This window comes from Giraffa tippelskirchi, chromosome 3, assembly GCF_054371585.1.
Source record: "Giraffa tippelskirchi isolate mGirTip1 chromosome 3, T2T-mGirTip1v1.2.pri, whole genome shotgun sequence".
In the NCBI taxonomy this organism is placed as follows: Eukaryota; Metazoa; Chordata; class Mammalia; order Artiodactyla; family Giraffidae; genus Giraffa; species Giraffa tippelskirchi.
This window is the reverse complement of record NC_137277.1, coordinates 76,371,214-76,398,275: the sequence shown is the minus strand read 5'-3', so window position 1 is coordinate 76,398,275 and position 27,062 is coordinate 76,371,214. Positions and strand designations below refer to the sequence as shown.

General features: G+C 37.6%; 1 long non-coding RNA gene across 1 annotated transcript in view; it reads left to right on the top strand.

Annotated features, from left to right (window-relative positions):
• Positions 1-21,536, top strand: part of LOC145542353 (uncharacterized) — a 163,140-nt gene extending 141,604 nt beyond the window's left edge. The window contains exons 3-4 of the long non-coding RNA XR_014079801.1: positions 11,059-11,156; positions 17,382-21,536. This is a non-coding gene — a long non-coding RNA (uncharacterized LOC145542353). The remainder of the gene's footprint in view (positions 1-11,058; positions 11,157-17,381) is intronic.
• Positions 21,537-27,062: the final 5,526 nt, after the last annotated feature.

Here is a 27,062-nt window from a genome sequence, read left to right as displayed (position 1 = left end):
TGATAGCAGGTCAGCATGAAATGGGCAAAAGAGCACAACATCAGTAAGATTTAAATTGCTCAGGTCAACGATGTGGCACTGATTGCACGGAAAATTTTGAAAACAACAGCTTTATCCATGTAGTCAAAGAGATTTTCTTTATATAATACTACTTTAAGAAGGTACATCCTGTTTCGCCCTGGTCTAGCCTGGTGTTTGTACTTTTCTTCCTGTTTCTTATTCACATTACCTTCCAGAAACCGCACCGGTCTTGGTCATTTACACAAAGTCTAAAAACAAATTCACACTAAAATAGAAGTGGCTAGTGCTATGTACAGTTATTTGGAATATCCTTACTATTAGCTTGAGAGTCTTTGTCTCTTATTAAAAGAAACCAGGAGGGGAAGAGACGGGGTATTAACTTATGATTTTTAAGTCATAGATTTCTTCCAGCAGGATTAGAAGAATGACTTCTAGGTCCACAGTTTTCTCATTTTGCTCCCACTTCTATTTTATCCTGCCCTTGTTTCAGATAATCTCATAAATCTTTCTACTCACTTCGCCTGTGTGCTAAAAGAACATTTATTCTTCCAAAAACAAACTTCTACCTATCTCAAAAAACTTAAGTCCACATGAAAATTTTAAAAGGACTTCCCTGGTGGCTCAGAGGGTAAAGCATCTGCCCCCAATGCGGGAGACCTGGGTTCGATCCCTGGGTCGGGAAGATCCCCTGGAGAAGGAAATGGCAAACCACTCCAGTATTCTTGCCTGGAGAATCCCATGGACGGAGGAGCCTGGTAGGCTACAGTCCACGGGGTCACAAAGAGTCGGACACGACTGAGCGACTTCCCTTCCCTGTTTCAGATAATCTCATAAATCTTTCTACTCACTTCGCCTGTGTGCTAAAAGAACATTTATTCTTCCAAAAACAAACTTCTACCTATCTCAAAAAACTTAAGTCCACATGAAAATTTTAAAAGGACACCATTCAAATTCAAGTTCAATACAAACTGTCTTATCTGACACATCAGCATTTGTAACTGGTCAGTTAATCAAAATCAGTTGGTATAAAGAGTTGAATCATTTAAAAGTGTTACACACATACTTTAAATATGTTACCTGAATTTAAAATATAGAAATACACATTCATTTTCCAGCTTTTTTCACGTAGAGCAAAACTTCTGTATATGCTCACAACTTGGGAGTCTACTGACTGGAGTTTTGTATGTTACCTTTCATGAACCAAACTCACAATGCTGTCTAGGATTTGTAGACTGCATTTTAGCTTTTTAATATAAAGAGAAATCTCAGGTATGTCTTTCAGAACAATCTGAATAGAAAATTTCTCTCATAGTGTATCATTTCTATACTGGTGTCTCACCAATACTTAATCTGACAGGGTTTGTTTTTTTTTTTTAATGATTTTTTAATATTCCTTTTTTTAAGTTTTTTAATTTATTTTTATTGAAGTATAGTTGAATTACAATGTGCCATTTACTGCTGTTCTCATTTATACATACATATACATTCTTTTTCATATTCTTTTTCATTATAGTTTATCACAGGATATTGGATATAGTTCCCTGTGCTGTATAGCAGGACCTTGTTGTTTATCTGTTTTGTATATACCAACTTGCATCTGCTAATCCCAGACTCCCACTCCTACCCTCCCCCTTGGCAACCACCAGTATATTCTCTATGTCCCTGATTTTGTTTCTGTTTCATAGATCAGTTCATTTGGGTCATGTTTTAGATTCCACATGTAAGTGATATCATATGGTATTTGCCTTTGTCTTTCTGACTTACTCTGTTTCATATGATAATCTCTAGGTCCATCCATGTTGCTGCAAATAGCATAATTTTGTTCTTTTTTATGGCTGAGTAATACACTGCAAAAGATTGAAGGCGGGAGGAGAAGGGGGTGACAAAGGATGAGATGGTTGGATGGCATCACCGACTCAATGGACATGAGTTTGAGTAAACTCCGGGAGTTGGTGATGGACAGGGAGGCCTGGCTGCAGTCTGTGGGGTTGCAAAGAATTGGACATGACTAAGTGACTGAACTGACTGAATACTCTGCTGTATGTATGTACTATAGCTTCTTTGTCCATTTGTTGATGGACATTTAGGTTGTTTTCACATCTTGGCTATTGTGAATAGTACTACTATAAACATAGGGAGTGCATGTATCTTTTTGAATTATAATTTTGTCTGGATTTGTGCCCAGGAATGGGATTGTTGGATCATAAGGTAATTCTATTTTTAGTTTTCTGAGAAACCTCCATCCTATTTTCTATATTGGCTACACCAATTTACATTCCCACCAACAGTTTAGGAGGGTTCCCCTTTCTCCACACCCTCTCCAACATTTGTTATTTGTAGACCTTTTGTGATGGTCATTCTGACTTGTGTGAGGTTTTATTTCATTGTAGTTTTGACTGGCATTTCTCCAATAATTAGTAATGCTGAGCATCTTTTCATGTGCCTATTGATCATGTGTATTTCTCCTTTGGAGAAAAGTCTGACAGAATTTTTAAGTGACCTTTCTGGTTGAGTTTTCCAAAGCATTCAGTTTAGTTATCATGGAAACAACAACACTTCCTTTTCATTCTATATATTTATCGGTTTATAGAATATTTAATTAAAATTATTTTGTTGTGATTACAGTAAAACTGACATTTAAAAAAGTGTGGGAAAAAGCTTCTTTTTTTGTGGCCATGCTACCCAATCTGTGGGATCTCAGTTTCCTGACCAGGGATCAAACTTGCATCCCCTACAGTGGAAGCACAGAAGCTTAACCACTGTACCACCAGGTAAGTCCCCAAGTGTCTTGATTTACATAAGCATGCAACTGTCCAAGGAGGAGAAGAGTGCTTGAGAGAGCAGGCCTCAGTCATCTGCATTCAGCTTGCTCTGGTATGGCTATGTTGTACAGAGGGAATGTAGAGCTCCAGTTTAGTGGGCAACTTGGATAAACCAAACATATAAATCAATATGTTTATAATACTAAGATACCAAGTATTGGAGGAAATGAAAATAACTTCAGGAATGGGGTAGAATAAGAACACAAACAAATGAAACAAACCAAGCAGTAGCAAGAGAACTGCTTTGCCAAAGGAGGGTTTCAACTATCATTTTTGTCACAAAGCTGATCCAATTACCATTTTCTGTGATAGTAAGGATTGCAGGTGTCACTATTATTCAGGAAATAATGTTACCCTTGCCTTGAATGCAAAACTCTCATCTCACATGGGTAGCATTTTGTGATCCTCAAAGAGAAAAACAACTTTCTAATGTCAGTACCAAAAGAAAAATAAGTCTGAAAGAATACTTGTTGAAATGAGAATGAATTATTTTTTTTTAGAATGAATTATTTTAATAGTAGTGGCAGATATTAGAGCAATCAAAATTCACACAGCATATATGGATGATTCATCTTTAGTAGGCCCTTAATTGCTACATTCATCCTAGTGATTGGAACCTGTTCGAGAAATATTGAAAACAGGTGCAAAATAAAAGAGAGTATAAAATGTCACTCTGTGTGAAAATTAACTGCAGCTGCAATTATTGTAAGTAATATCATGCAACTTATAGGATCTCAATAGCATAAATTGAATTTTAAAATCTAGAACAATAAATCAATTGAATACCCTTCATTATCAAAACCTCTAATTTTCAGCGAGGTTGATTACCTTTTTACATTTTTAAATTATTCATATTTTATTATTTGTGAGCTATCTGTATTTTTCGCTCTCATATTTTAGGCTATTGGTTTTTGGTTGAGCTCTAGGAGTTTTCTGTGTAATGGTAAGAGTCATTCTTTGCCTGAGATATGGATTGCAAGATTTTTGCAGGTTTGCAATTTGTCTTTTTACTTACCATGTGGCATTTTTGTCATGAAGAAATTTTTTCTTTTCTATAGTTCCAAATTCACTAGTATTTTTTTACAGATTTTGTTTTTTGATTCATAGTTAGGAAAGTCTTCCTACTGAAAAATAAATTTTCATCTAGTATTTTAATGGTTTCTTTTTTATATGTAAATTATTGGTGCAACTGAAATTCATCACAGTAAATAATTGGGTCCAATGTGGATCCAGTTTTAGTTTTTCCAGAGAACCACTCATTATCCCAGGACCATTTGTAGTTTTGAGATAACACCTTTGTAATATACTAGATTTCCATGTCATTTCTTTCTGGCCATTTGTTTATTTATATACTAGTTCTATGTTGAATTATTGAAACATGAAATGTTTTAATACCAGGAAATCTGGCCCCTACCATTATTGCTCCTTTTCTCAGAGTTCCTTTCAATATTTTTGTTGGTAAGTTTTTTCTATATAAACTTTATAATCAATTTTTCTAGCTTAAAAACAATTAGTACTCTTATTGGATCACTTTAAAACTTATAAGTTATGAAGAATTGATAACTTTATGATTTTGAATCATCCTGTCAAAATCTTGGTATATCTTACCAGTATTTCAATTCTTCTTTTGTGCACTTCAGGAATATTCTAAAATTTTCTAGATATAGTTTTATATATTACTTGATGTGTTTATTCCCAGGTATTTTATGGAGTCATTTGTTGTATCATTTTTCAGTTGTTCCTTATATAGCGAAAGCTACTGATTTCCCTAAATTAATTCTGTGTCCCTCAAATTTACTGAATGTTCTTATTTATAGCAGGTTTTCAACTGATTACCTGGGGAGGGAGGAGGTTTAGTATACAATCATATTATCTTCAAATAATACAAATATCTTCAAATGTTTCTTTCCTAATAGTAGATAAAAAAGTAGATACAAAAGGATGACTTTATCCAAACAAGGTCTGGAAAACTGCAGTAACAAGACTGGAAACAAGGACTTAAATACATGCAACTGTAGAACTGACACTGCCTATAAGTGAGGATAAGGGCAAAAAATCAGAATGTAAATTTTGTATGCTCTGAAAATGCATAAATGATAAACTAATAAAAACAGGTATCAAGTAAAGGAAAGGCAAAGAGTAAGTAAATAAATTTTCTGATTGTCTCATCTGTAAGAGCTGGGAGTCAAAAATGTTATTTGAAACTGACAAATCAATTAATAGAAATATATGCATATTTAGCAATTTAAGGGTAAATATTAAGAAAGATAATTTTATTCTATACTATCAGATGGCGAAATAAAAAGGAGAGAATAGGAAGGGAGAAGAAACATGTTTATTTCTCTTAGTAGGATTACTACTGTAGTCTTTACAGAGATATAAAGACAATAAAAGGAGGGGGGGAAACCCGCTTAATAGTCAGAAGACATATAAAGAATAAGAAGCAAAGACAGCAGATTTCATAGTAAAAGTTTTCAAAACATGTAAGAAAACACATGTATATAGTACGTTTCTATAGATATGTTTCCCTGTACATATATGAAGACACTTTGGAAGGATATTTAGGACTCTCAGTGCTGGAGACGTTAAGAGACTTGGCTTCAATCCCTGAGTTGGGAAGATCCCCTGGAGGAGGGCATGGAAACCCACTCCAGTAGTCTTGCCTGGAGAACTCCATGGACAGAGGAGCCTGGTGGGCTACAGTCCATGGGGCCGCAGATGTCGGACACGACTGAAACAACTTAGCACACACACATGAAAGTGAGGGATTGCCTATACCCGCGGGGGGTGGGAGGAGAATATAGAGTAGGTACTAGGCATATGGGGCAAAAAGATGGTTTAGATTTTCTGCTTAATTTAATTAATTTTACTCTTACCTAATCAAAAAGTGAATTTAAATATACAGTTAAAAATATATTCAGTCATTAACAATTAGGCCCACTTTCTATTTGTTGTCGTATCATAGTTAGTTCAGTTCAGTTCAGTCGCTCAGTCGTGTCCGAATCTTTGCGACCCCATGAACCGCAGCACGCCAGGCCTCCCTGTCCATCACCAACTCCCGGAGTCCACCAAAACCCATGTCCATCGAGTCAGTGATGCCATCCAGCCATCTCATCCTCTGTCGTCCCTTTCTCCTCCTGCCCTCAATCTTTCCCAGCATCAGGGTCTTTTCCAATGAGTCAGCTCTTCACATCAGATGGCCAAAGTATTGGAGTTTCAGCTTCAACATCAGTCCTTCCATGGAACACCCAGGACTGATCTCCTCTAGGATGGACTGGTTGGATCTCCTTGCAGTCCAAGGGACTCTCAAGAGTCTTCCCCAGCACCACAGTTCAAAAGCATCAATTCTTCCGTGCTCAGCTTTCTTTATAGTCCAACTCTCACATCCATACATGACCACTGGAAAAACCATAGCCTTGACTAGACGGACCTTTGTTGGCAAAGTAATGTCTCTGCTTTTTAATATGCTGTCTAGGTTAGTCATAACTTTCCTTCCAGGGAGTAAGCGTCTTTTAATTTCATGGCTGCAGTTACCATCTGCAGTGATTTTGGAGCCCAGAAAAATAAAGTCAGCCACTGTTTCCACTGTTTCCCCATCTATCTGCCATGAAGTGATGGGACCAGATGCCATGATCTTAGTTTCCTGAATGTTGAGCTTTAAGCCAACTTTTTCACTCTCCTCTTTCAATTTCATCAAGAGGCTCTTTAGTTCTTCTTCACTTTCTGCCATAAGGGTGGTGTCATCTGCATATCAAACTACCGCACAATTGCACTCATCTCACATGCTAGTAAAGTAATGCTCAAAATTCTCCAAGCCAGTCTTCAGCAATATGTGAACCGTGAACTTCCAGATGTTCAAGCTGGTTTTAGAAAAGGCAGAGGAACCAGAGATCAAGTTGCCAACATCCGATGGATCATCGAAAAAGCAAGAGACTACCAGAAAAACATCTATTTCTGCTTTATTGACTATGCCAAAGCCTTTGATTGTGTGGATCACAATAAACTGTGGAAAATTCTGAAAGAGATGGGAATACCAGACCACCTGACCTGTCTCTTGAGAAACCTGTATGCAGATCAGGAAGCAACAGTTAGAGCTGGACATGGAACAACAGACTGGTTCCAAATAGGAAAAGGAGTACGTCAAGGCTGTATATTGTCACCCTGCTTATTTAACTTATATGCAGAGTACATCATATCATAGTTAAGTTATGCCCAATATTTTATACCTAATAGAAAATTAAACTGATTATTAAACATTTCCCAATATCTTGGATATTTCAACATTCCTTACCCAAAAAAGCAGATACAAATGGAAATATTTTAACCAAGAGCAAGCGTCTAATCAAAATGAGTTAATTGGGCTTATTCATCCAAGATTTTAAAAATTAATCATTATTATGAACAAGGAGAAGGAAATGAATTTATAATTAATAATTTATTATAGTTTTATATTCCAAGAGCATCAATAGTCTTCTTTAACATCTTCATATAATGAATTAATTTTACAACTATGATTAAAGAACTTTGCAAAGTTTTTTCGAAGTAAGAAAACCATATTATTGTTTGCCAGTAACATTTTTATTGTTACTCTTCTTAAACAGACATGATAATCACTTGAAAAGTTTAGCACTTCAGTATAGCTCCTGTTCATGGTATATGACACAATATATGTCCTCACAGTTAACAGTTTAAATAATCTTCAGTTGTCAAAAGACAGGTAAAAGAAAGAATATCTATACGTTTTCCTAATTTACTCTAGCATACTTGAAGTCACTGTAGAAACTATTTCTTTACTGAGTGATTGCATTTAACCTAATTAATAAAAGACAAAGATCTGTATGAGAAAAATTTTCATATTATAAGGTTCATGGGACAAATTTATCTGTCTGTTATTTCTAAAATAATAGCAAATAAGAATCCTAGAATATTAAATTATTTTTAGAGAAAAAAAAATGTTTCTTTTATTTTTGTTCAGCTAGATTACAAACTATATAACATAATGAGAAATATTTGGAGCTTAACACCATGGAACTGTTCCAGCCAAAACATTTTCAGTATCAAGTGACAGAAAAAATGTAATCAAGAAGACCAAAAAGTGTATCTCCTGCTGAATCCTGGGGTTTAAACAATTTCAGCAGAACTTTGTTTTCTTGCATCTTTGAGTTTGATTCTGTTTGCCTCTGCTTTGCTTCAAATCACATAGGATTTATCTGTGTATCAGCAAAATGGTTTCAGGTATCCCTAAAACCACATGGATTGTAGGAGTTAGAAACCTGGCAGTCTCTGAATCACCCATGTTGAGTTACATGCTCATCCCTATATCAAGCACTGAAGTCAAGGGAACGCAGTGCCCTGAATGGTCAGACCTGAATCATAAGCCAAGTGGCATTGATAACATACAAACTGGGAAGCCTACCTAACTGTTATGAAATGAGAAAAGGATGGGTCCCTAAAAGAGTGATGCTAAAGAGTTTTCTGTATTTTTCTCTTCTCTTATACCTGATGCTAAGACTTTGTCATGGTTGTCACTAAGTCACGTCTGACTCTTGGCAACCTCATGGACTGCAGAACACCAGGCTCCTCTGTCCTTCACCATTTCTCAGAGTTTGCTCAAATTCATGTCAAGTGGGTTGGTGATACTATCTAACCATCTCAGACTCTCCCACCCTCTCCTTCTTTTGCCTTCAGTCTTTCTCAGCATCAAGGTCTTTTCCAATGAGTAGGCTTTTTGCATCAGGTGGCCAAAATATTGGAGCTTCAGCTTCAGCATCAGTCCTTCCAATGAATATTCAGGGTTGATTTCCTTTAGGATTGACTTATTTGATATCCCTGCAGTCCAAGGAACTCTCAAGACTTCTCTAGCACCTCAATTCAAAAACATCAATTCTTCAGCACTCAATCTTCTTTATGGTATATGACTACTGGAAAAACCATAGCTTTGACTATTTGGACCTTTGTCAGAAAAGTGACATCTATGTTTTTAATATGCTGTCTAGGATGCTAAGATATCAAAACTAGTTAAATAAGCTTTAAAAGTTCTGAAAAGGGTTTCTGTGAAGGCTTTCACACTCACTTTAGAATCCTGAGTTATTTCAGGGAACATGTCTGGTTTCCTCTTCTTTCTCAGTCCTATTTAAGACATAAGCAAGGCCAGTGAAACTCGCCAAAATGTTTGAACGTAAGTGGATTCTAAAATAAGGAAAATTATGTGAACACATATATTTGAAAGATAAATAATGCTATTAAATTATTTCAGTTTTCAAAAGCATAGCAATTTGAAATAGCATAAATCATTCCCTACATCCTCAGGCAGATCCACATGTTCCACATTTTTTGCAACTGCTTTGTGTTATGGATTGTTGTTTTAATGTAAATATTCCTTTTTGCTTGATGAAATATTATTTCTTTAGGGTATTCTTTCTAATAAAATTGTCACTTATCATAAAATACTTACTGCCAATTTATTTCTTTTCACATTTTCCTCATCTGTACAAAGCCACAGAAGCATGGCTGACATTTCTTATTCAAAACACATCAATAATGCTGGGGGCCAGGCTAACTTACCTTTTTTTCTTTCAGACTGAAGTCAACTGTAGTAATACTTGGAATATTAATGGAAAGCATACCAGATATTCAAATAATAGTAGAACACTGTTAATCAATATCATTATGCTCAGGGAAAAAATTGGCCAAAAAATTGATATCTAAGTAAATAAAACATGATCTTTCTATAGACTACCTTGTTTGTCTTCAATTCCTAATGAAAATAATTGTGGCCAATACTGAACACAATATGTTAAATCCAAGAACAATATAACTGAAATTATTAAAATGACAGATTGAAACAGTAAAAGTTATAATAGCTTCTTGTTCCATCATTAAGAGAAATCCATGTTTCAAATACTCTCTCTTAATAAGGTAAATTATTATTCATCTTAGTGTCATCCAAAAGTAAAGGATTTTCTAAAATAAATTTTCTCTTTTTCTAAATAGCTGAATTAGTGATCCACAGCTTTTCTATTATTTTTCAGTTGCAAATAACTTATGATAGTCTGCTTAAGGATATAAAAGATACATAAATGAAAGTGTTAGTAGTGTTAGTCACTCAGGCATCTCCAACTCTCTGTGACCCTCTGGACTGTAGTCCACCAGTCTACTCTGTCCATGGAATCCTCCAGGCAAGAATGCTAGACTGGGTTGCCATATAGTGTAAAAAGAAAAAGAAAAAAAGGTCTTTAGTCACTCTTCTGTATAATTAGGTCAATAAGAATATAGATCAGATTGGTCATGGAAAATTACAGTAATAGTTAAACATATTGGATACTGGAGTGGGTTGCCATGCCCTACTCTAGTGGATCTTCCCAACCCAAGGGTTGAACCCAGGTCTCCCACATTGCAGGCAGATTCTTTACCATCTGAGCCACCAGGAAAGCCCCAATAGTTAAACAAAGTCACCCCAAAAGGTATTAACTTCCAAGTCAATGAAATATAAATGTAATTCAATTAAAGATTAAAATATAGCTGAAGAAATTATGTCTTAATTAGAAAGGTTAATACTACAAAATCACAGTTGTTTACAAACACTGATAGTGCCTCCCCAAATTGTGTCAAGAAAAAAAAACAGGAAATTTAGCCACACAAATAGCCACACTACATTCATTGTCATTTTTCTTGTGGGAATCTTTAGATATGTGATTTGTCTTTATAATGTGTCAGTGGTCTCTAGAATTTAACGTAGGCATCATTGAGATAGCCTGGCAGCTTCTGCAAGGATGGAATAGGGTCATTTAAGGAAAAGCATGTCACCTTCTTCTGAGAAGAGGAGGAAAGAATTTAAGTCCGACACCATATGGCTCCAAAACTCATTCATTAATATGAGGCTTTTAGAAATGCTGTGGCACAAATTATCTTGAATGAATACATTTTCAGAATCATTTATTCCAATTCAATTCAGGACAAGGAGCATCTGTAGATCAAATAAGTTTCCAGATTCAAATTACACAGTGGGCTGATAAGCCATCAATGAAATTCTGTCATTGACAGTAGGAGCTAGGAAGAGGAGGGAAAAAGAAAGATACTCAAATTCATCTAGTGAGCAAAATAGTCACAGAAAAGGAAAGGAGAATGAACTCTGCTCTTAGGCTCTGCTCTAAGAAGTTGATTTTCAAATTTGCTTAAGGATAACGGTCTACAACACTGGTTTTAAATTTCTCAGACCTCAGCCCAGACCTGCTAAGCTACAGCATGCCCAGGGAAGAAATCCAGTAACCTGGCAATCTGCACATATAACAAGGCCACAGCGACTCTTCTCAGGTAAGCTTGGAATACACTGTTTGAAAAGAAAATGTCAAGTTATTAGCTGAGAACATGCCTTTATGGGCTTATTGTGAAATTCCATGCCTTGGGAATAGTGGACCTAATTCTTAACAAGATCATAATCCAGTTGTAGGAGTCAGAATAGGAAATCTGATTCTGATGAACAGAACAAAAATATCGAGGCCTCACAATGTGGGATGAGAGCTTAAGCAGACTCTAGTTATTAAGTAACCCTAGTTATTAAGAAGTTCAGATAAGTTACAGTCTATTACCAGTTGCAATTACTTTAAACAAACAACCAAAGCAACATGATATCTGCAATATGAAGATGTGGATGCAAATTTTGACTTTTTCAGCCACATTTTTATCATCTGTACAAAGAAGTGATGATATCCAATTTGTAATGCTTATTAGAGCTGATACAGTTAGTAAGTTAAATAATATGTTTTGAAAGTGCTACATAAATGTAAGGGATTATGACTACCAAGTAAAGAATATGAGGGCAAGTGTTGGTATCAGGGGAATCCAGCAAGGTATGTCCTTAATGGTGGGTGAGGAAGTACCACAGGGAATATAGATCAGAAGAACCAAACAATGCAGTTAAGTGGCAGCAGTTAACATCACAGTAATCTAAGTCTATGCCCCAAGTATTGAAGACCTACAACACCTTCTAGAACTAACACCAAAAAAAAAAAAAAGTCCTTTTCATCATAGGGAATTGGAATGCATATGTCAGAAGTCAAGAGATACCCAGAATAACATACAGCTTTGGCTGTGGAGTACAAAATGAAGCAGGGCAAAGGCTAACAGAGTATTGTCGAGAGAACATTCTGGTCACAGCAAACATTCTTTTCCAACGACCCAACAGGTGACTTTACACATAGACATAACCAGATGGTCAATACCAAAATCAAATTGATTATGTTCTTTGCAGACAAATATGGAAAAGTTCTACACAGTCAGTAAAACAAGACCTGAAGCTGACTGTGAGTCAGATCATGAGCTTCTTACTGCAAAAATCAAGCTTAAATTGAAGAAAATAGGAAAAACCACTAGGCCATTCAGGTATGTCCTAAATCAGATCCCTCATGATTATACAGCTGAAGTGATAAATAGATTCAAGGGATTAGATCTGCCTGAAGAACTATGGGCTGAGGTTCATAACCTTGTACGGGAAGTAGTGACCAAAACCACGCCAAAGAAAGAGAAATGCAAGAAGGCAAAGTAATTGTCTGAGGAGACTTTACAAATAGCTAAGGAAAGAAGAGAAGGGAAAGGCAAGGGATAAAAGGGAAAGATATACCCAACTGAATGCAGATTTCCAGAGAAAAGCAAAGAGAGATAAGAAGTCCTTCATAAACGAATAGTGCAAAGAAACAGAGGAAAACAATAGAAGGGAAAGACTAGAGATCTCTTCAAGAAAATTGGAGCTATCAAGGGAATATTTCATGCAAAGATGGGCACAATAAAGGAGAGAAATAATGAAGACTTAACAGAAGAAGAAGAGATTAAGAGGTGGCAAGAATCCACAAAGAACTATACAGAAAAGGTCTTAATCACCTGGATAACCATAGTGGTGTGGTCACTCACCTAGAGCCAGACGTCCTGAAGTGTGAAATCAAGTTCAGCCATAGGAAACATTACTACAAACAAAGCTAGTAGAGGTGACAGAATTCTAGCTGAGCTATGTAAAACCCTAAAAAATGATGCTGTTAAAGTGCTGTACTCAATATGCCAGCAAATTTGGAAAACTCAGCAGTAGGCACAGGACTAGAAAAGCTCAGTTTTCATTCTAAGCCCAAAGAAAGACAATGCCAAGAAAGCTTAAACTACTGTACAATTGTGCTCATTTTACCAGTTAGCAAAGTTCTGCTCAAATTCCTTCAAGCTAGGCTTCAGCCATACATGAACAGAGAACTTCCAGATGCACAAGCTGAGTTTCAAAGATGCAGAGGAGTCAGAGATCAAATTGACAACATTTATTGGATCATGAAGAAAGCAAGGGAGTTCCTGAAAAACATCTACTTCTGCTTCATTCACTATGCTAAAGCTTTGGACTGTGCAGATAACAACAAACTGGAAAATTCTTAAAGAGATGGGAATACCAGACTACCTTACCTGTCCTGAGAAACCTGTGTGTGAAGCAATAGTTGGAACCAGACATGGAACAACGAACTGGTTCCAAACTGGGAAAAGAGTATGTCAAGACTGTATATTGTCACCCTGCTTATTTAACTTCTATACAGAGTGCATCATGCAAAATACAAGGCTGGATGAGTCACAGGCTAGAACCAAGTTTACTGGGGAAAATATCAACAATCTCAGATATGCAGATGATACCACTTTAATGGCAGAAAGTGAAGAAGAACTAAAGAGCCTCTTGATAAGGATGAAAGAGGAGTGAGAAAAATCTGGCTTGAAACTCACATTAAAAAAAAAACTAATATCATTGCATGCATCCAGTCCCATCACTTACAGCAAGTAGAAGGAAGGAAAATGGAAACAGTGACAGATTTTATTTTCTTGGGCTCCAAAATCACTGCAGTGACTGCAGCCATGAAATTAAAAGACACTTGCTCCTTGGAAGAAAAGCTATGACCAGCCTAAACAGCATATTAAAAAGCAGAAATATCTTTTTGCTGACAAAGGTCCATATAGTCAAAGCTACGGTTTTTCCAGTAGTTATGAATGGATGTGAGAGTTGGACCATAAAGAGGTCTGAATGCCGAAGAACTGCTGCTTTCTAACTGCGGTGTCGGAGAAGACTCTTCAGATTCCCTCGGACTTCAGGGAGATCAAACCAGTCAATCCTAAAGGAAATCAATCATGAATATTAATTGGAAGGAGTGATGATGAAACTGAAGCTCCAATACTTTGCCCACCTGATGCGAAGAACCAACTCATTGAAAAAGACCCTGATGCTGGGAAAGATTGAAGGCAAAAGGAGAAGGGAGCGGCAGAGGATGAGATGGTTGGATGACGTCACTGACTCAGTGGACATGAATTTGAGCAAACTCCAGGAGATAGTGGAAGATAGAGGAGCCTAAGGTGCTACACTCCATGGGGTTGCAAAGATTCAGATATGACTTAGGGACCAAATGAGATAATGTACCCCCCTCTAGTGGCCTGTAGTTTACCTGCAACTACCATCTCCAGGTGCTGTACTGTTTATAAAGAGTGAAGCAAGATTCAAGTTATTTGGGGATGGATTGTGTAGCTGAAAGTTTACCAAGATAAAATGCAGAAATATGGGGGGAGATCCAGAAATATGGGGGGGTCATGGGTCAGGATGAGGGCACAACAAAAGGAATAATAGGAGTAGGTTTATAAATAACATGTGAAGGCTGAAGCTGCCCACTTTCTGGAAATGGATGGAACTCATGATGAGAGCTTTGTGCAACACAAGATATTAGCCCTGAAAGCAAAGTCAGAATAGGAAAAACAGAAGTGAGTTATTCCTAAAACTTCAGTTCTCCTTGGTCAAGTTTGGCAAAGCTAAGGGTACAAATGGGAATAAGATCTCAGCTTAAAAAGTGGAGGGATTCAGGAAGCCAGAGATTTATACACAAGAGTCGATAGACCAAACTAAGGAGGCAACACTTATTCACACAAAATGATGTTTAACAGAGACATTTGCTACCAGCAAAAGATTCTGGATGTATCCAGAGGTTTTCAGAACACAGAACTGTTTAGGTAGCAGGAAGGTAAGGTACAACAGTGAGGGAATGTGACTACTGTTAGAATTTAGAATGCAATGGCTTAAATACAGTCAACTTTGGAGTTTTTATAACCTGTGTGGTCAGTCGCTCAGTGTCTGACTCTATGTCACCCCCCCGTGGATTGTAGCCTGCCAGGCTCCTTTGCCTGTGGAATTTTCCAGGCAAGAATACTGGAGTGGGTGACATTTCCTACTCCAACGGATCTCTGAGCTAAAGTAAACCCTGAGTGATGAGGTTCTTACCATCACCAAACCCATGAATGGCCGTTGGAAGGGGGCACAGACATAAATATCTTAATATTGAAAGATTTTTTAACCTTCAGATTCAGATTTAAGGAACATTCATTTAACACATAGTGTAGTCCAGGCACCAAATGAGCCCTTTCCATATATATTTAATGTGCATGTAATTAGGAAAGAACCAAGTGAGCACTTTCCATATACATTTAATGTGCATGTAATTAGGGGAGGATCAAAGTAACATAATGACCTCACTGCCAGAAAAATCTCAAAACCCTGACAAAAGAGTTTTCATAATAACAATAACAATAGTATGTTATTACTAGTAATAACGAGTAAGTAAAGAAATTAAACATAAGTAAGCAATGCAGAGAAAACAATTAGACCTAGGCATGTTAGAATATTTAACTTTTAAGATACAGTTTTAAATATAGTTTTAAAATATTCCCCTGAGAACATCCTAGGCATTAAAGAACATAAACTATCCCAAGTGAAAGCAAATAAAATAAGACACAAAAGTTTGACTAACACATACTAATTTCAAGATCTTGCACAAGAATTCTAACCTTCTTTGGAAGTATTCACAATGAATTTTAGACATACATTCATTGCTGTGTTTGAAAGGAATGGTACTTCTTGAAAAGCAATGGGAGTAGAGTGCCCTCTAGAGTCTTGCTTGTATTATGAATGCCAAATCAAGGGGAAATTGTTTTGACCATTTCTGGCTATGTTGGTTAAAATTTAGAAATGTGGCAAATTTGTTTATTGCTTCTACAAAAAAAAAAAGTATGTATCTATAAAAATTAGTATAATTATTTTCTCCCAACAGAAATCTTTGATTATTATTTACATAGATTCAAAAACTTAATTTTTTTTTAATGTATGCCTTTTTATTTTACTTTTGCTGTGGTCTACACATACAACTTTATTTGAAGCAAATCTAATGCCAGTAAGCTAGTTTCATCTTTTACTTATACATGTTATTTGTTTATGCTGAGGCTGTCCAAATGCAGGCTGGAAAAGAATTTCCAGACACGGAGTACTGCAGAAAGGAGTAGGTTTATTAAGAGCAGAGGTAATGTCGGCACTGTGAGCACAGTGAGCTGACAACTTCTGACAGGCCAGGGAGGGTCAACAGTTTTTGTGGGTTAGTAGCCAATTTTTATAGCCTCATGACAAAGAAAATTCCTGCTGGAAGGTTATTGCATGATTGGTTAGGGTGCTAAACAGTTGCTACTGGAATGGATATCTCCGCCTAATTTGGGTTCAGGGACCCTGTTAGTGATGACAGGGGGAGCTCTGGGCAACAGTTACAAAGTCAGCTTCAGAGGTGACCTTTGTTCTGGGCTCCTCTTCTGTGGCGTTGGTACAAGGCCTCGCACCTGTGGCCTTGGGGCAGGACTCAACAGTTTATATTAATATTAAGTCCATTTCAGTCTGTAAGCTCCCACAATACTCTTTGTTGATGTAACATTTGAAGCCTCTACTTTATACTGGGACAATGCACGAGAATAACTAATAATACTTTTACAAATAAATGAGTCAACCTACACTGATTAAAATAGAGTTGCGACTAGAAATGGCCTGTTTAAGACACACAGGTCAGGACGAGGGCACAAAAAAAGGCATGATAGGAGCAGGTTTATAAACAACATGTGAAGGCTGAAGCTGCAGACTTTAAACCAGAAACTAAAATTCAAAGTCTTAAAAGGATGAACAGTTTACTTCCTACAGTTTTACAAGAGGTAGGCTTTGCTTTAACATCCAGTCGGACACGACTGAAGCGACTTAGCAGCAGCATTCACTTTTCATCAATAAAGTCAGGGATCCAATTTTCTTATCTCTAAAATGGGGATAATTTTGAAATCTGAGCTTAATATATTTTTATGGATCAAATGTGAAAATGTATAGAAGGACTTTATAAACTATAAAGAGCTGAGTGTGTGTACATGTGTGTGTATTATTTCTGTTCTCTATATAAAATTGAGAAGATTAGTGAGTTTGGCTAAGTAAGACCATCCTTAAAAGAAAACATTAAGCATTCTCCTGGTATAATCACAAGCCACTTTTCAAGATTTTTGCCAGTTTTCCCTCTTTGCACACATATTAACTGTTCCTCAAATATAAATGTTTTACATATTCTTTGGTACATTTCCCCATGATCTTTCTCTTTTCACTTGAAATTCTTCCTAAGGAAGCTCTTTCCCTCCAATGTCTTCAGATACTTTCTACAGTCTGACAACACTTTTAATTTACCTCTACAGACCTACTTCCTAGAATCTGGACCCATACTTCAGCTACTGATTTCATACCTCCTTTATGCATAACATCTGAGGAGCCTGAGCTGGAAATCAGAGACATACAATACATTTGAGGCAACCTGCTTCCAGTAAAAAGTGAGTCAAAATATACTCGGAATTATCCTCTGCAGCCACAACTGGACTAAGAGAAATGACTAAGAGTATATAAGCATACCAGAGTCACCTTGCTAAATCCACCCTGGTACAACTCAGATCAACTTGTGTGCTACTTTAAATACAATCCATCACTAAATGTTCAAGGTATTTGCTTCTTCAGAAAGCTTAGTACACAAGGGATAGAGGCGCAAGCTACAAATGCTACAACTAATACCCAAACCAAAATTCATATTCATCTTCTCACTTCTCTGTCACCTTTTATGTATTTTTCTCTCTGTTCTGTCTGCCAGGTTGCTCACTCCCTCCTCAGCTTATCCAAGTTGCTTGCCTAGTGGAATAATCCAGATTTTCAACCTGAGAATCTGAGCTTTTATTTGCTTTGTTTTTATCATACTGTGGTCACTACAACTGCTGGTTCATCAATATCACCAGACTTGAAAACATAACTAAAAAAGTGTTAGTTGCTTAGTCATGTCTGACTCTTTACAACCCCATTGTAGCCTAGTAGCCTGCTAGTCTCCTCTGTCCATGGCATTCTCCAGACAAAAATGCTGAGTGGGTAGCCATTCTCTTCTCTGGGGGATCTTCCCAACCTAGGGATCAAACCAGGTTCTCCCGAATTGCAGGTAGATTCTTTACCATCTGAATGAACCACCAGGGAAGCCTGAAAACACCACTGTATCTCCTCAATTCCATTGTCTAACAGCAGTCCTAGATCTCCATGATCTTAAGGCTCATTTCCCCTATGAATGTAATAATTCCTCTCCTTAGCTGCTGGTCCACGGCCATGAGAAGCTCATAATAAAATCAGGAGTTTCTACCTGAGAGACAGGGCAGCTTGCACTACAGCTTAGACTTGCTGCAGAGCACTCTTTTGCTACGAGCCCCACTTGAAACTGGTAACCATCAAAGTCATGCCACAAATGGGTCAAAGCAGTATTTTTAAATCACTCTGACTTTGTTGTCCGTTGCTGTAATTACATCTAATTATATGCCATCATCTTCTGAAATCAGAAGACGATTGCTTCTTGGCAGGAAAGCGATGACAAACCTAGACACCGTGTTGAAAAGCAGAAATATTACTCTGCTGACAAAGGTCCATATAGTCAAGGCTATGGTCTTCCCAGTGGTCATGTATCGTTGTCAGAGCTGGACTGTAAAGAAGGCACAACGCCAAAGAATTGATGCCTTCAAACTGTGGTTCTGGAGAAGATTCCTGAAAGTCTCTTGGACAGCAAGGAGATCAAAACCAGTCAATCTTAAGCGAGATCAACCCTGAATATTCACTGGAAGGACTGATGCTGAAACTGAGTCTCCAGTATTTTGGTCATCTGATGTGAACAGACAGCTCATTGGAAAAGTCTCTGATACTGGGAAAGATTGAGGGCAGAAGAAGAAGAGGGTGTCAGAGGATGAGATGGCTGGATGGCATCACTGATGCAGTGAACATGAACTTGGGCAAATTCCGGGAGATGGTGAGGGACAGGAAGGCCTGGTATGCTGCAGTCCATGGGGTCACAAAGAGTCAGACAGGACTGGGTGACTGAACAACAACAACAACATATGACATCATTAAGCTTCCCAGGTGACAATAGTGGTAAAGAACCCGCCTGCCTATGCAGGATATGTAAGAGACTCTGATTCAATCCCTGGGTCAGGAAGATCCCCTGGAGGAGGAAATGGTAACACTTTCCTGTATTCTTGCCTGGAGAATCTCATGGACAGAAGACCCTGACAGGCTATAGTCCATAGAGTCACAAAAAGTTGGACACAACTGAAATGACAGCATATACGCCGTCATCTGGCTTCAGATATTCTGGAATCCTATTATTCCCATTTTCTTTAGGCAACCATAGATGGCAGTGTCCAACTGTCAACTGCAGCTTGAGAGGACAGCCATGACAGAACCTCTCAAAGATATCGATGTCTCCCTCAACAGCGCATTCCATATTGCTTTAGTGAATGGCATATTTCCTGGGCTCTCCAGGAAACAGAGGCAGGGATGGGTTCTCTAGTCTCTCATAATAAATCTGTTCTAACATGCCAACCTCCTTAAACTTCTAACTCCATTCCTCAATATTCTGTCAAGGAAGTTTCTATACCTAGCTTCAAAGAGCTATCATAAAGACCATCAGGGTGGGCTCCAGGTGTCTTGAGACCGGGCCCCTTGAGGTCTACACCCACACATGTTCCCCAGTTCCAGCTGGTACATCATGTCCAGATCCTGCGTTTCTTTGAAAAGTAAACTATTCCCCCAGGCCTTCCATATTAGTTATGCTTAGATTTGACACTTGAGTCTCATCTCTAGGCAATAAAAGAAAGGAATACATCTTAAGGAGGAAAAGCATCATTTTTCAAGGCATTTGGCTCTGTTGAGGTCTCTCATGTAGGCAAAGAGATTCTTCTCCTTTCTAGCACATGGATAGGTGTCACTTCTGCCAGCCCAAGAGAATTAAGAGTTTAAAAATCTCTGACACATCCAGCCAGTTTCCTCATCCTATTTATCAAGTCTTCGCTCTCAGGGCCCTGACTCTTAACTTAGGAGACCTGTCTTGGCTGTTCTCTCCACTTCTTTTGCATCTTGTCTACTGTCACAATTCAGTTCCAGTCTCAGTCTGGTCTCTGGCCCTAAGAGATGAGAGTCACTTTAAACACTGCTGTGAAGGCCTTCTGGCTTTCAGTGGCCTGAGTTGATAATTGACTGATCTGACCCTGTGGTCCTCCTTCTTCGAGACTTCCAAAGCAGTTAACATAGTCCAGACAATATATAATCCTCATTACCCCCATATCACTTAATGACGAGAACTACCCAGTATTTTACCTTCTACCTGTTGCACATCCAGTCCACCACAGGTGAGCTTCTTAGCCATAGTGACACCTGTACATCATGCCATGAGTTATCCTCATTTCACTTAATGCCAATGTATCACTTTTCTCCTAAAAAAAAACTTAGACACCTGAAGTACATATTTAGGTAGCAAAATAACATTTGTTACAATAAAAATCTCTGAAAATCTAAATGATTTGACTTGATCTTACTTTTATCAACCAGCCAGCTTGAGATTTACTTATAGTGCACATTCTATAACTTAATTTTGAAACCATTTTAATGTGTTTGACCTGAGAAAAACACAAGAAAATCATCATTTATCTATTTTGGGTGAGCCTATGTCAGAGTTATAAACTGACAGCAAACAAAGTGAATCAGGCTTCTCTCTTCTCGTGCGCTAGTATGAGATGTTAACTTATACACAAAATGAAAATGATCCTTTAAAATGTCCTTCTACTTAGTCTTCAAAGAGTATCTGTTCCTAAAATAAAAGACATAACTAGCAGAAATTCAAATAATCTTGTATCTACAAGAGGCAGGCCAAATAAAGTTTTCTTCATCTATTCTTAAATTAAATACTTTCATTATATTTAAAAACTTGAAAATAGCTTAAAAACACATGTTATTTTCATCCTATTTAATTTTTTTTTGAGTATTTATACAGTACGTCCTGGAAATGTATACCGAAATATGGTATTGCTAGACCTAGGATGGTATGATTACATCTAATGGTCATTTTCTTCTTTCATCTTATCTATGGTTTCTAAATATTTTGCAATGAAAATGTATTATGTGTAGTAAAAAAAAAAAAATTATTTTGCAACCAGATTTAGAATGCCAAACAGCTGCTTCAGACAAGTGATGTGTCATTTATATTCTACTACCCTTTACCTACCAAATATTCCCATTTAGTCCTCCTATTTCACACTGTTACAAATATAAATCTCCAGTGATGACAGTGTCAGCTATAACAACAAAACTGATTTGGACAAAAGATATGTAAGAAATATTACCAAAACTCAGCAAAATTTTGAAGCGAAAAGAATTTATTTTATGCTGCTACCCTCTTTCTTCATTCTGTGTATCTTTCACCATCCCACTCTAACCTTTATCACCAAATAAACAGTGTTCTTGAGCTCATAGATCTCCTATGACATCAAAAAAGAAAAAACTCTGATAAATTTATATTTTCATAGGCATAGTATGTTAATACGTCTAGGATAATTACATTTTTAAAAGAAATATTAATTATGAAAAGAGTGAAATTTCAGGCATTAGTAGGAGACATAATTTTGCTCCTAGTGCTTCTGTAATCAGACCAGGTAGTGAGAGGCCCAGATGATAAAACCATTTTTAAGTTTAGCTGACTTTTTTTGTAAATGGGTGATCATCAATAATAGTGTGGTGCAATGGCTTCCTTATCAGAGAATATCTACTGTGTGACCTTGGAAAGATTAGTCAAGATTTATGAGCCTGAGTTTTTGCCTCTGTAAACAGGGATAATATTTATCTTGCAAGGCTATTATGAAAGGGGCAGTAATGAGATAATGCATGTATTACAGTGCCTAGCATATAAGTAGTATCTTAGTGGGGAAAAAAGTTTTTTATGCCTTTCTTCCTGGTTAATTTCCTAGAGCTGCCACAACAAAATACCACAAATTTTGTAGCTTAAAACAACAGAAATTAATTCTCTTACATTTCTGGAACCAGAAGTCCAAAATCAATGTGGCAATAAGATTGATTACTTCTGGAGTTTCTGAAGGAGACTCTGTTCAGTGCTTCTCACCTAGATTAGGATGATCACCAGCGATCATTGCCATTCCTTAGCTTGCAGCTGCATCACTCCATTTGTTAACTCCATCATCATATGGCTTTCTCCATGTGTGTGGCTGTGTCTGCATGTTGCCTTCTAATAAGGACACTGGTCAGTGGGTTTAGAGCCTACCCTAACCCAGTATAATATCATCTTAACTTGATTATATCTGCAAAGACCTTGTCTCCAAATATGACCACATTCCCCAGGTACCAGAGGTTATCTTTTTGAGGTATACTATCCAACACATGACACCTCTTGGTTTCATAATGACATAAGATTCTTCTCTACCATAACTAAGAGATTAGTTCAAGTGAAAATAACTGAAGGAATGGGACTCTGTTAACAAAGTGAGCAAGAACACTGTAGAAGCAGTTCAATAAAGTGATAAATGTTTGCTGTTGTTGTTCAATCAATAAGTCGTGTGTGAGTCTTTGTGACGCCACAGACTGCAGCACGCCAGGCTCCTCTGTCCTCCACTATCTCCCGGAGTTTGCTCAGATTCATGTCCATTGAGTTGGTGATGCTTTCTAATCATCTCATCCCCTGCTGCCCCTTCTCCTTTTGCCTTCAATCTTTCCCAGCATCAGAGTCTTTTCCAATGAGGCAGCTCTTCGCAACAGGTGGCCAAGGTATTGGAACTTCAGCTTCAGCATCAGTTGTTCCAATGAATATTCAGGGTTGATTTCCTTTAGGATTGACTGGTTTGATCTCCCTGCAGTCTAGGATCACAATTCAAAGCACAAATTCTTTGGTGCTCAGCCTTCTTTATGGTTCAACTCTCACATCCATATATAACTACTGGAAAGACCATAGTTTTAACTATACAGACCTTTGTTGGCAAAGTGGTGTCTCTGCTTTTAATATGCTGTCTAGGTTTGTCATAGCTTTCCTTCCAAGGAGCAAGTGTCTTTTAATTTCCTGGCTCAGTCATCGTCCACAGTGATATTGGAGCCCAGGAAAATAAAACCTGTCACTGCTTCCACTTTTCCCCCTTCTATTTGCCATGAAATGATGGGACCAGATGCCATGATCTTAGTTTTCTGAATGTTGAGTTTCAAGCCAATTTTTTCATTCCCCTCTTTCACCCTCACGAAGAAGTTCTTTAGTCGCCCTTCAATTTCTGCCATTAGAGTGGCATCATCTGCATTTGTGAGGTTGTTGATTTTTCTCCTGGCAATCTTGATTACAGCTTGTGATTCATCCAGCCTGGCATTTCACGTGATGTGCTCTGCATAGAAGTTAAATAAACAGGGTGACAACATACAGATTTGTCATACTCCTTTCTCAGTTTGGAACAAGTCAGGTGTTTCTTCTCCAGTTCTAACTGTTGCTTCTTGGCCTGCATACAGGTATCTCCAGAGACAGGTAAGGTGGTCTGATACTCTTATCTCTTTAAGAATTTTTCACAGTCTGTTGTGACCCACACATTCAAAAACTTCCCAGGTGGCACTAGTGTTAAAGAACCTGCCTGCAAATGCAGGAGACAGAAGAGAGGCAGTTCCGATCCCTGGGTCGGGAAGATCCCCTGGAGCAGGGCTTGGCAACCCACTCCAGTATTCTTGCCTGGAGAATCCCATGGACAGAGGAGCCTGGTGGGCTACAGTCCAGAGGGTCACAAAGAGTCAGACAGGAATGAAGTGACTTAGCAGGCATGCAAGCAGGGTGACAATATACAGCATTGTACTCCTTTCCCGATTTGAAAACAGTCATTTGCTCCTTCTCCGATTCTAACTATTGCTTCTTGACTTGCATATAAGTTTCTCTTCGGACAGGTAAGGTGGTCTGATACTGCCATCTCTTTAAGAATTTTCCACAGTTTGTTGTGATCCACACAGTCAAAGTCTTTGGCATAGTCAATGAAGAAGTGGATATTTTTCTGGAATTCCCTTGCTTTCTCCATGTTTGCTGTGTTGTGCTAAATCCAAGAATGCACAGATAGTGGCATGTTCTCTTAGTCATTCAGCTTTCTGTCAGGTTTAAGAGCAATATTGTTTTGGACATTGTATACCCAGAAGTTTTCTCTTTTTACTGCCATTTCCCTCTCATTCTTAACTCCTGCTATACTTTCAAACATTAGCAAATCCCTTTTCCCATTTTGAAGAAGGACTAAACCTCTCCAAGTACTCACTGCAAGCCTCTAAAATATTGACAAGGTCTGGAACATGGGATCAGGAAAAGAACTCACTTCTCACTACTCATTCTTTTCATTTATTTGAACTTATCATGTATCTGGCCTCCCTGGTGGCTCAGTGATAAAGAATCCACCTGCTAAAGCAAGAGACTCAGGTTGATCTCTGGGTCGGGAATATCCCCTGCAAAAGGAAATGGCTACCCACTCCAGTGTTCTTGCCTGGAGAATCCCATGGACCACTGGAGCCTGGTGGGCTACAGTCCATGGGGGTCACAAAAGAGTTGGACACAACTAAGCAACTAAACAATGACAACAATCATCTATCTATATTACTTATACAAAATAATTTTATTTTAAAAATCACCTGATATCTACCAGTTTATACCATCTGTCATCATATTTGTACGTTCCATCTACCTAGAAGAAGCTACTTGCATAGTATAATACCCTCAAAAATTTCCAGACCTCGTAAATATTTCCTTTGTGGTTACTATTATCCTTCTTTTGTTAGAAAATTTGTCATCAGACAATAAAATGTGGATGATAAGCAATAGAGTCAGTGTGAAAGACTGTGAAATCCTTGAGTAAATCTATTAACTGGCTTATTTTCCATTTGTTCCCTCTTTTAACTGAGAAGATATACAACTTCATAGGAATATAAGGACATCCTGAAGCAGACAAGAAACATATGCCAGATTATAAATGATAGCTCATAATATAAAATAAAACTAATTCAAAAACAATTTAATTTGCGCATAAATTGTAGGAAAATGACAGATTCATCCTTTCAAACCAGTTCAGAATTGCACAAAATAAGACTATATAAAAGAGCATCCCTTCAATTCCAGAAAGCTGTATTATTTAATGCAAATAGAACAGGTATGTTTATAAACTCTTTCTACTCATGTGGTAGTGAAGCAGCTATATGAAAAACTCAGAAGGCAAAAGTCCTGGGTTGAATTTTCAGTTCTGCCTAATCCCAATGCAGGCGTTACTTCCTCCCCTACAACAGTGTTGCTAAGCATAATGACATAAACATGTGATGTTACACTTTGTAAACTGTAAAACACTAATAAAATGTAGGTACTGCTAATAATGTGCACATCTGCCAAAGGTAAAATAAAATACTTTTAAAATGATTTTTTCTGTCATTTTAGGATTCTCTAAGCCTCTCGTCGTTTTATTTATTTATTTATTTATTTATGGCTGTGCTGGGTCTTCATGGCTGCATGAGTTTCTCTCTAGTTGCAGCAAGGGGGGGCTCCTCTCTGGTTGAAGTGCATGAACTTCCCATCGTGGTGGCTTCTCTTGTCGTGGAGCACAGGCTGTAGGGTGTTTGGGCTTCAGTAGTTGTGGCATGTGGGCTCAGTAGTCGTGTCTCTCAAGCTCTAGAGCACAGGCTCAGTAGATGTGGTGCATGGGCTTAGTTGCCCTGCAGCCTGCGGGATCTTCCCTCACCAAAGGCGGAACCCATGTCTCCTACATTGGCAGACAGATTCTTTACCACTGAGCCACCAGGGAAGCCTTGTCATAATTTTTTAAAACATTCTATGTATTCAACCTGGAAGAGAAAAAAATTATGCCAGGGACCTATCACTGACTAACAGCAAGACAATATCAAAACTCTGGGACAAATCACCAGAAATATTATGAATATGACTATGTATGTGATGTGAATGTGTGTGTGTCAATATGGCTTTGAATATAGCTGGAAAAGAAGCTTAAAACCAGTGAAACCAAGAAGTTGTTGGGTTAAAATCAGTTATCCGAATACTATGAGGCACATGGAAAAGATAGCCCCAAGCTTACCCAAGAAATAAGGCTAAAATCAAACTATCAAGGCACATGGAAGTTTTAAGGTATGTGAAAATATTTGGAAAAGAGAAAGATTTGTTGACACTCATAAAATGATGTTATAAAGCAAGAAAAAAAAAGTTTCTCTGAGACAATGGAAGAAGGAAAGTGATGCTTTACATATGATTATATAGTAGCTGTGATATAATCCTAAAATGATCCCCAATGACCCCTTACTCTTGGTTACCCCACTCCCTTGAGTGTGTGTAGAACCTGTGAATATGATGAGATATCATTCCAGTGATTACAGTATATTATCTGGCAAAAGTAGTTTTTCAGATGTAATCAATGTTCCAGATCAGAACATGAAGATTACTTTGGGTGGTTCTAACCTAATTAGGTGATCCTTTAAAAGCAAAAATTTTCTCTGGTTGATTTAGAATAAAAGAAACCATGTTGTGAATTGCCTACAGAAAAGAATGACTTTCAGTTGTTTAGAGTTGTCCTCGGTCAACAGCTAGCAAGAATATGAGGAACTCAATCCTGAAGCTGCAAGGAACTGAATTCTGTCAATAACCTGAATGAGAACTGTGGCACAGCTGGTATCTTGATTGCAGCCCTTTGAGTTCTGAGTGGAAAATCCAGCTAAACTGTGCCCAGACTCCTGACGTACAGAAATTCTAAGATAATAAATTACTGTTGTTTTAAGCTGCTAAATTTATGAAAACTTTTTGCAGAGCAATTGAAAACTAATACAGAAGCAAAACTATAGAATTTGCCTTCCCTCTCTTAATGCCTAGTTTGAAGAACCATGGTTTATGAAGAAGGCAATCACAAAAACATAGCATCTGAATGAAATGTTTAACATTTGAATGTTTATGCCTGGTGGGTTGGTATTAACAGATGTTTAAAAATAGCAATTTTGTTATAAATCAATTCTCCTCAGTCATGGGGTAA